The following is an 8,859-nucleotide window of genomic DNA, read 5'->3' on the forward strand; positions in this document are numbered from 1 at the left end:
TGCGCCCCGCCCCCGGCCCCGGCCCCGCCCCCGAGACCGGCGCTCTCCGAGGTGCTGAAAACACAGCCCCCGTGGTCCTGGGCTTGCCCCAGCCCCGCCCTGTATCTGACAGTGACTCTCCGCCGCCCCGCAAAGCCCCCAGTTGTCGGTGCCCAGTTTGCTCCTCGGGGTGGGCCTAGCGCCGGGTATCAGGTAACTAATGGTGGGATCCTGGACCCCAAGGCCCTGGTTGGCCCCCTCAGCAGAAACAAAGAAGGTGGGCAGGAAACGAGGGTTGTGGAAGAAGGCAGAGAAAGGAGGGTGTCAGGACTGGACTCCTAGAGCACATAGAGGTGGAGTCGGGTGGTGTGAATTCACAACCTGGCTGCACAAGTGAATATGCAGTGGGGCCTTCCGTTAGTGACTTCACAGTCCTTAGGCTTGGTTTTCTCATCTGTGAAATGGGGATAACAAGAGTCCCTCTCATGGTAGTTGAGGCTGAAATGTAATACAAATGTGTTGCCACCGGGAATCGGCAACACCCCACTGGGATCCAGGCCTCACCCCATTTCTGTCCCCTTACCTTGAGGGAATCCTCCCAAGGACTCTACCTACAGGGTGTCCTCTAAAGATTGACCCAAGCCCCCTTCTGCCCCAAACAGCTACTCATGGTGAACTGAGCCCTCTTCTTGGCTTCTCAGTCTCTCAGCACCACCTCTCTCATGTCAGGACTTGCTCAGCCTTCTCTCTTCTCACCTAGCTCCTCAACTGCATTTCCTGCAGAGCACCCCTCTTTTGCACCCACAGACACCCCGGAGCTGCCTTTTCACATTCTAAGACTTGGGGCCTTTCCTCTGGCCCCCACTGCTGACCTCTTGGGATTCTTCCTGTTGTTTCTCTTTCTTCCAGCACCTCCACCTCTGCTAGGTTTGGGCTGTGGTTTCCTCTTGCTCTTCTCTTCCCTCAGGATTAACCCTGGGCCTCTGGGCCTTCAGGACCCGGTGTCCCCCAGTTCTTTCACAGAGCATGGACTGCCAAGGCCAGGGCTCCAGCTTTGGTGGGCCATGTGCCAAACCTCACTGACTTCTTTGGCCACCTGAGAGAACCTCAGAGACCCTGTCATCCACAGGGCAGGGCAGAAGAAGGGGCAGAACAAACTGTTTTTCAACCTGTGGGGTCCTATTTGCAAATCTGGACTGCCAGCTGGTCATGCTGTCCCCTCTTCGCTAAATGTTAATACCCAGCAAGGAGCTCTAGGCACTCACCCTGCAGTAAGCAACCCCCCATCCCCATCCATAAGAACATCCCAGTACCCAGAGCCAAAGGCTTTGGCTGCCTTCCTTCTCCCTGTCCCTGGGGCCCAGAGGGGTGCCAACTTTACCTTTCCCGCTATTTTGGCTCAGGCCCCTTTCACTAGGCTCCCACAGTAACCATCTGCTGCTATGGTGCCTGGCTTTTCCTCCCAGGGAAGCAGTCTTGCCATCATGGCTAATGATTATTCCTCAAAATATGTACTTGTCTCTGTTAAGGAGCATCCTCAGAATATCAGGAGTGTATGTATTGGACAACACCTTCTTCCAGAACCTTTTGCTCAAGAACAAAGGTACCTTAGATCCGGGACCAATCCAAAGCCACATTAAAGAGAAGCCAGGAGAAGGGAGAATGGGAAGGGCAGGCCCAGTGGGAAGGCGGCCACCAGGAATTTCAAAGCCGACCCAAGAATGAGACAAGTCCCCAAGTCAAGTTCTCCCCCTTTCGCCTTCTCTCTCTGTGCAGCAGACTGTGATATTTTTGTGCCTTGCCTGAGTCCCTTCCCACAAGAGGTTGGGGCATGGGCTAACAAAGCTCCCAGTCCAAGGCTGGGGCCCCCCAACTGGAAAGCCTGCTGCACAGAGAGGGGCCATTCTCTGGTCAGAGAACATCAGACAAAGCCAGCATGTGGGCCCCGGGCTGGGCAGTGGGGGATCTTGACCACCTAGTCAGAGCTAAAGGGCCTGCATCCTCTCCATGCCACATGGCTGCAGCTTAAATGGCTGCACCAAGGTAAAGGATGAACTGAGGGCCTGGAGAGGGCCCTGCTACTGACTGACCCCAGCCTGAGGGGTTTAAGTGGCCTGCGATGCTGGGTCACTGCAAGATAGCACTCAGGAGCCTCACTCTGGGCCCAAAGTGCTCTGCATCGTTCTGGCCAATTGACCCCCAACTCTGACCAAGCTCTGGAGCTGTCCCTGGTCTACTCTGTTTGCTCACATAGGAGCCTACACCCTTTAAGGAGAAAGAACAGGCTCTTTGTTCCAGCAGAACCCAGATGGTCTGGCCTAAGGTTCATTCAGGCTCAGCCTTACCAATCCCAGTCCCCAGATCTCCCCCAAGATTGACAACAGTACAACTTTACTCAGACAAGATCAGATGTTTATAAAACAAGTGAATACTCAGAAACAAACTGTGGGAGAAACACACCTTCCCAGCAATAGAAAATCTCTATAAAGTGCATTTTGCCTGTGACCATCTCTTCCCCATGCTGGCCCTTGGATCAGGATTTGTGGCATTGCTCTGTGGCAGTTTCCAAAACCACCTGGGCTGGAGAAAGGAGGCATGAAGCCATCAAGGAGCCCCAGGCCACTAGACACTCCTCTTCACCCTGCCCCTTCTCGCTCCGGGAGTGGACTGCTCCACTCCACTGGAAGGTTGTCTTGGGAATGGGCCAGCATGCCAGGGATGGTGGAGAAGTAGAGGGAGGTGGTCCTGCCAACTTGTACCTTCGGGAAGAGAGCCATCTTCAAATAGGCAGGAAAAGGAGTCAGCCCAGTATCTGAAGGTGCTACTAATAAATACTGAATCTGGCTCTTAGCCTTTGGCCTTCTCAGTTTCTCAGACTCGCCCTTCCAGGTTCCCTCTTCTCTCCCTCTGGCAGTAGCCCCTGATTCTCATGCTCTAAATACACACCATCAACTGTGCTCTGCTCACCCCACATTATTACAGGACATTTCTAGTGAGGGTGACATACATACAATGGTTGGCCTCTAAAGGCAGCTCTCTGGCTGAGAAAACCTGAGGGCATCTCAGGAAGAAGCCTGTCAATATGGTGAACAGCTATAGGAGACAGGAACCTGACCCCTGGGTTCTGGTCTGAGGACAGAGGACAGTGTAGGACAGGGCTGGGACCAAGGGAGTTAACAGCTCTGAGGCTAGGAAAGTTCACAGGGGAGGTAGAAAGGAAAAGGCCCAGAGGCCAGCTTAATGTTACATGTGAGGACAAAAATCCACACAGAAATTAGCCTCTCAGCTACATGCACACAGGCGCGCGCGCACGCGCGCGCGCACACACACACACACACACACACACACATGCACGCACACACATGCACACACACACTCTCTTTGTGGCTCAAGTGCAGACCACAGGGTGGAAGACTTGCTCCAGTTGAACACAGTCTTTTTTTTCATTATGTCTCTCACAACACAAGTCTTTGACAGTGGGAGGGGTGGTGGGAGGCACAGGCCACTCCTGGAATGCAAGGGTTGGCTTCTCTGGGTCAAAACTCCCACCTGCTGCTTCTGGAAGGGATGGTGTGCTGGTGTGATCTCTACCTGGACTTTAGCCAAATGCCCCTGGCAGTCCCCACCCCTGAGTCCCTCTGCCTGAGTCCTTGGAGCCCAGCTACAGGGGTAGCTGACAAAGCAGCTTGGATGCTAACCAAGCTGGGGCAGGCCAGCCTGGAAACCTACAAAAAAAAAGACTAGAATGGCTTCCCTGCTGGGTGTTGGTCATCCTCACTGGCAGCACTGTGGTGCTTTGGAGCATGGCCAGAGGAGCCAGGGGGCCTTAAGCCACCTGGGGACCTGGTCACCTCCTGGTATAGGGCCCCAGTCTGACCCTGGCCCCTCTGCAGCTCCTGGGTAAGCTCTGAGGCTGGCTCTTAGCCTCTGGGGAAATAACAGTGAGAGAGCTGGGATTCTATTCCTAACCTTAGGTTCCAAGCCCTGAAAAGGCAGATGTGGTTGTCTGAGGCTACTCTCAACAGAACTGGGTGCACAGCACTCCAGTCAGGTATCTAGGTACTTCTGTACGATGGTGAAAACTTTTCAGATCTGTCTACAGTTTTGTGCCCAGTCCCAGATGCCCAAGGAAGGGTCTGGTGGACACAGTGGCAGGGAATTTGAAAATAAGAAAGAAGCAAGGCCAGGTGGCTAAGCCTGCCCAGCCTCTAGCGTCAGAAAGAGGGAAGTCAGTAGGACTTTGGCTGCCTCTAGAATCCCATGCTTCAAAAAAAAAAAAAAGGTAAAAATGTCGCCCTTCTGCTCTTTAGTCTGATGTGAGAAAGGAGATAGGTGTAGGGAGGCAGATGCCGGAATCCCAGCTAGGGTCCCACCACTACGTTCTCTTCAGACAAGACAGCTGGCTCACAGGGACATGTGCTGGCTGAAAGTCACTGCCATGACCTCTAGCCTTCTGTCTGAGGCTGGGAAACAGCACTTGTGGCGAAGCATGCTATAGGCAGTTCTCCAGTCCAGGCAACCTCCAGGGTCACGAGAGTATAAACAGATGCATGAACACGCAAACAGGCACACCACTCCTTCCTCTGCACACGCGCACACACGTGCACACACACGCACACACGTTGCTCAATCTCTGTCGGTGACCAGCTTCTCCGCAGGCTGTGCTCTGCTGCCGTGGCGGCTGCTCAGGCACTCAGACTTTGCTCACGGAGCAACGACTCTGCAGCTGGAAGAGAAAACAAGTGCGAAAGGAGCTTTCAGGAGGCTGCTCAGGTGCCCAGGGACACAAGCTCCTCTGGCTGCTTCTCTGGGGACACTCAGACTAGAACCAGGAAGAGCCAAAAGAGTGAGCTGCATGTGTCACAGTACCTGGGGACAGGTTGTTGCTGGGATGCCCCTGTGGTGATGGAATACTGCCCCTCTGAAGTGTTGATGCAGGACAAGTTCTCCCCTTCAGACCCTCCACTCAGGGTAGAGGGCAGCAGAGGAAGAGGAGGACAAGGCTATGCAAGACTCACTTGAAGCCTTGGGTGACACTTCCTCAGATATGACAAGGGCAGTTTCTGAATCAAGGCACAGCAGCTGCTGTCGGAGATGAAGAATCAGGAAAAAAAAAAATGGCTGAAGAGAAGCCCGCTAGGACCAGTAGTTTTGAAGAGTAAGGCAAAGTGACTGGGTTTAGAATTGGCAGGTGAGCACATTTCCACATATAGATAAAAGAACCCTGGCACAGTGCTAGAAGGTCGAGATGAGCAGGAGGGAGAGAGGAGACACGTGATGACTCATTTTAAAGATGCATAATATCCTGAATCTGGGGCAGAGAGAAGAAACAGCCTCATCCCTGATAACAGCGAACAGGGAAAGCCCGTCGTCATGCTGGGCTGCCTGTGTAAATAGGTTTAGTGTGTTTGAGAGTCTACAGAGACAAGCAGCACTCCATCAGAGTCTGCACAGTTTAAACACTGGTGAGGCAGATAATAACAATCAGCAGGCTTACTGCACTTACTGTGGGTAAGGCACTGTACACTGTGCTATGGCTGAATGTGTCCCCCCGAAATTCATAAGTAATGTCCTAACCCCCAGCATCTCAAATGTGACTATATTTAGAGATAGGGTCTTTAAAGAGATAATAATAATAATAAAATGAGGTGACTAGGGTGAGCTCTAATCCAATACGGCTGCTGTCCTTATAGCAAGAGGAATTTTAGACCCAGACAGGGGGAAGATCATGTGCAGAGATGGGGAGAAGACAGCCATCTACAAGCCAAGAAGGGAGGCCTCGAAAGAAACCAACCCTGTCGACACCTTGATCTTGGACTTACAGCCTCCAGAACTGTGGGAGAATACATTTCTGATGTCTAAGCCACCCAGTCTGTAGTACTTTGTTATGGCAGCCCCAAAAGACTAATATAACTTGTGATCCCATTAACTTTGAAGATACACCCTCCATTTTTATAGATTAGAAAACTGAAATCAGAGAGGATGAGTAAGTTGTCCAAGACAATAGCATTCATAAGTGGCAGAGCAAAGACAGGAAATCCACATCTGTCTGATTGCAAGACCCGTATTTTTACCAGTAAGTAATCTCTGTATTATAGGATTGCTCATTAAAACTTTTAGAAGATATAAAAAGAAGAAATCCAAGATGGTGGCATAAAGACCAATATCCAAGCAACATAAATGAAAGTTAAGATGTTATTAGAAAAAGGAAAATCATCTTAAAAGTCAAAGACACTAGAAATAAGGATTCAAAATCAGTGTTCTGGGATATGCAATCATTTTAAGGCTGCATGCTAAATTGGAAGATTTTATCTGGATGATGATAATTTATCTAGAAGCTGGCCAAAATAAAGAGTGAACACAGGAGTGAGTATCTGTATGGGTCAGTATTGAGTGCATCATTCTTTAAAATGTGCATTATTTTCAAAAATTTTCCTCTTTAAGCTTGTACAGTAATAACCTGACCATATGTTTTTGCTACATATATATATATAATTGTTACTAAGGGGTAAATAAGTTTATTGAAACATGCTGACTGTGAGTATATATTCCATGTATGGGTCTCTCTCTGGCCTCTGTTGTTAAGCCAAAGAGATGACTATTCTTCAGAAAGAGAAAAATCTCAGGATTGGAGAATATACTACAACAGGTCCTCCTTACCTGACACCTCCATTTTTTGTGTTTTCTCCATCTTCAGGGAAGAGGGAAGACAAAGAGTCCTTGAAGATTCCCTAGAACAAGGGCTCTTAATTTGGGGTTACTGGACCCTTAAGAAGTCCAAGGATAGGCTTCAGGGGTAGGCCACGAAGACTCTGGAGTTATGTGTACATTATTCTGTGTGTGTGAACATGTGCGGTTTTCTGGGGACAGGCTCCCTCCTCCAACAGACTCTCCAGTTGGGTGGTAACCCAAAAAGGGTTGGAGAACCAGTGCCTAGGCTTAGAAGATAAGGGGGTGAGGTGCAGCTGGGTGTATATAATGATCAAAACTCAGACCTGTGTTGACTTGCCATCAGTTAGTTTTGGGCAGGGTCATGAAGAGAGGTGGCAGAGTCCTGGCCTCAGTCCTGCTATGATGGTTTCAAAGGCATCAACACAGAAAATGAAGGTTTAGAAGACTCAGCTTGCCCTTGTCTACAAAGCTAGTCAAAGGCCTGTTCAACTAGTTACTCAAGCTGCTTGATCAGCAGATAACTAGATGGTCCCGTGTGCTTGTTCTCAAGCTAGGGCATACGTCTGCAGGAAAGGGGGACTGGGGAAATCAAATGAGGCCTTGCAGGAAAATGATGACAGCAGCACTAAAGGAAAGGGAGCAGCAGCCAGGGGAGAGGCACCAAGGGAAAAATCACCTTATAAAACATGCACCGAAAGTCAATCTCTTGGTTGTCTAACTCTTTCAACTTGTCATTAATACAAGAAACACAGAGGCAGCTGGAACGAAAAGTGAGTTTATGACTGCCTCCTTCCCCTGCACCTCCCCAGTGTTAGGATGGCCACTTGAGTACCTTGGCCTTCACACCCCTCCCCAGCTATTAGAGGCTACCAAGAAACCCAAATCTGCAAGTCCACATTTCACCATGGCCCTAGCCCTGGAGGGGTGTGTGTACAAATGTGCATGTGTGAGCTTGTGTAAGAGGGGCCCACAACAGCTGAAGGCCCGGAGGAGACTGGAGACTGTAACTGGGTCTCAATGTTTCCCTCTCCCCACCGTACTGGGTGAGGCATAAGAGCCCAAGAGCTTGAGAAAGGCAGACGGTTTGCTACCAGCTCCCAAGGTGGGACCAGGGAAGTACAAAGATGCAGCTGGGCTGGATGGGGTACAAAGCTGAAGCTCTTAGCTCAGTCTCATTCCCATGTCACTCACACCCTCACCCTCTCTGTACCATACAAATGGAAGAGACATCCATCAGTCAACAACTACTTATTAAGAGTCAGGGAAAGTGCTAGAGAACACTGAGTCCCAACTCCTCATTTGCAGGTTGGGAACTGAGAATGAAAGGTGAGACAACTTCGGCGAAGTGTCGCAGGAGGCGAGGGGCAGGACTGGGAAGCAGACCCTGGTTTGAATGTAAAGCTGGGGCTCTTTTCCACATGCCACACTGTCTCCACTTCCACTAACTACATAGCATTTTATGGATTGCCAGTGCCTTTCACAAGAAGGAGGGAGTATATAACTAAACAAGTGTGAGAAAGACAACAAAGAGATTCCAGAAGTCAGGTTTTATTCAATGAAACCCCAGGGCTAACAAAGTTCTGGTGAACTGCAGGCCGGGGAGGGTTAAAAGGTGATCCTCGGCCATGAACCTTTTGTGTTCAGTGGGGCTTCTCTCAACAGATCACTGTGGACCAGCAGAAGGGCAAGTGAAGCACGTGAGCTGTTCTCCCCCTGTGGTAAAATAATTGGAGAGAAATCTGTGCATAATTCCGGGCTAATGGAATCCTGAGCAGTCAGCAGCTTTGGGGATTATGAGGAACCAACTGATCTGATAGCAATTTGGGGGCTGGCTTGTTTTTCAGTTTAGTGAACACTGTGAAATAAAACTAAATGAAGAATAGACAGCTGGTGTGGATTTGAGCTAGGCATGGAACCTACTTTGTGTTTTTCTACAAATTCAGTTTAAATTGTAAATGACTATCCGCCTTGTGCATTGCCACAGGCCTGAGGCATTAGAAATAACTGAATCACAAAACTACAGAGCTCACAGCTAAACAAGACCTCAAAAGGTCCAGGATGGAGCCTTCAGGCTAGTAAAAATTGATTATTTACATTTTACGTCTAAAGCATCTCAGAAATGTTACGTATCCAGCCTAAGCCTAAAGTCACACAACTAAAAATGACAGAGGGAAGGGGGGAGGAAGGGGCAAGTTCCCCCCCCCCCCC

The 8,859-nt window shown here is 49.9% G+C and overlaps 1 protein-coding gene across 1 annotated transcript in view; it reads right to left on the reverse strand.

Moving 5' to 3' along the window:
* Positions 1-3,320: 3,320 nt before the first annotated feature.
* CRY2 (cryptochrome circadian clock 2) overlaps positions 3,321-8,859 on the reverse strand; it is a 33,538-nt gene continuing 27,999 nt past the window's right edge. The window contains 1 exon segment of the mRNA XM_008570518.1: positions 3,321-4,705. The gene's annotated coding sequence lies outside the window, so the exon portion shown is untranslated.

This window comes from Galeopterus variegatus, unplaced genomic scaffold, assembly GCF_000696425.1.
Source record: "Galeopterus variegatus unplaced genomic scaffold, G_variegatus-3.0.2 Scaffold608, whole genome shotgun sequence".
Classification (NCBI taxonomy): domain Eukaryota; kingdom Metazoa; phylum Chordata; class Mammalia; order Dermoptera; family Cynocephalidae; genus Galeopterus; species Galeopterus variegatus.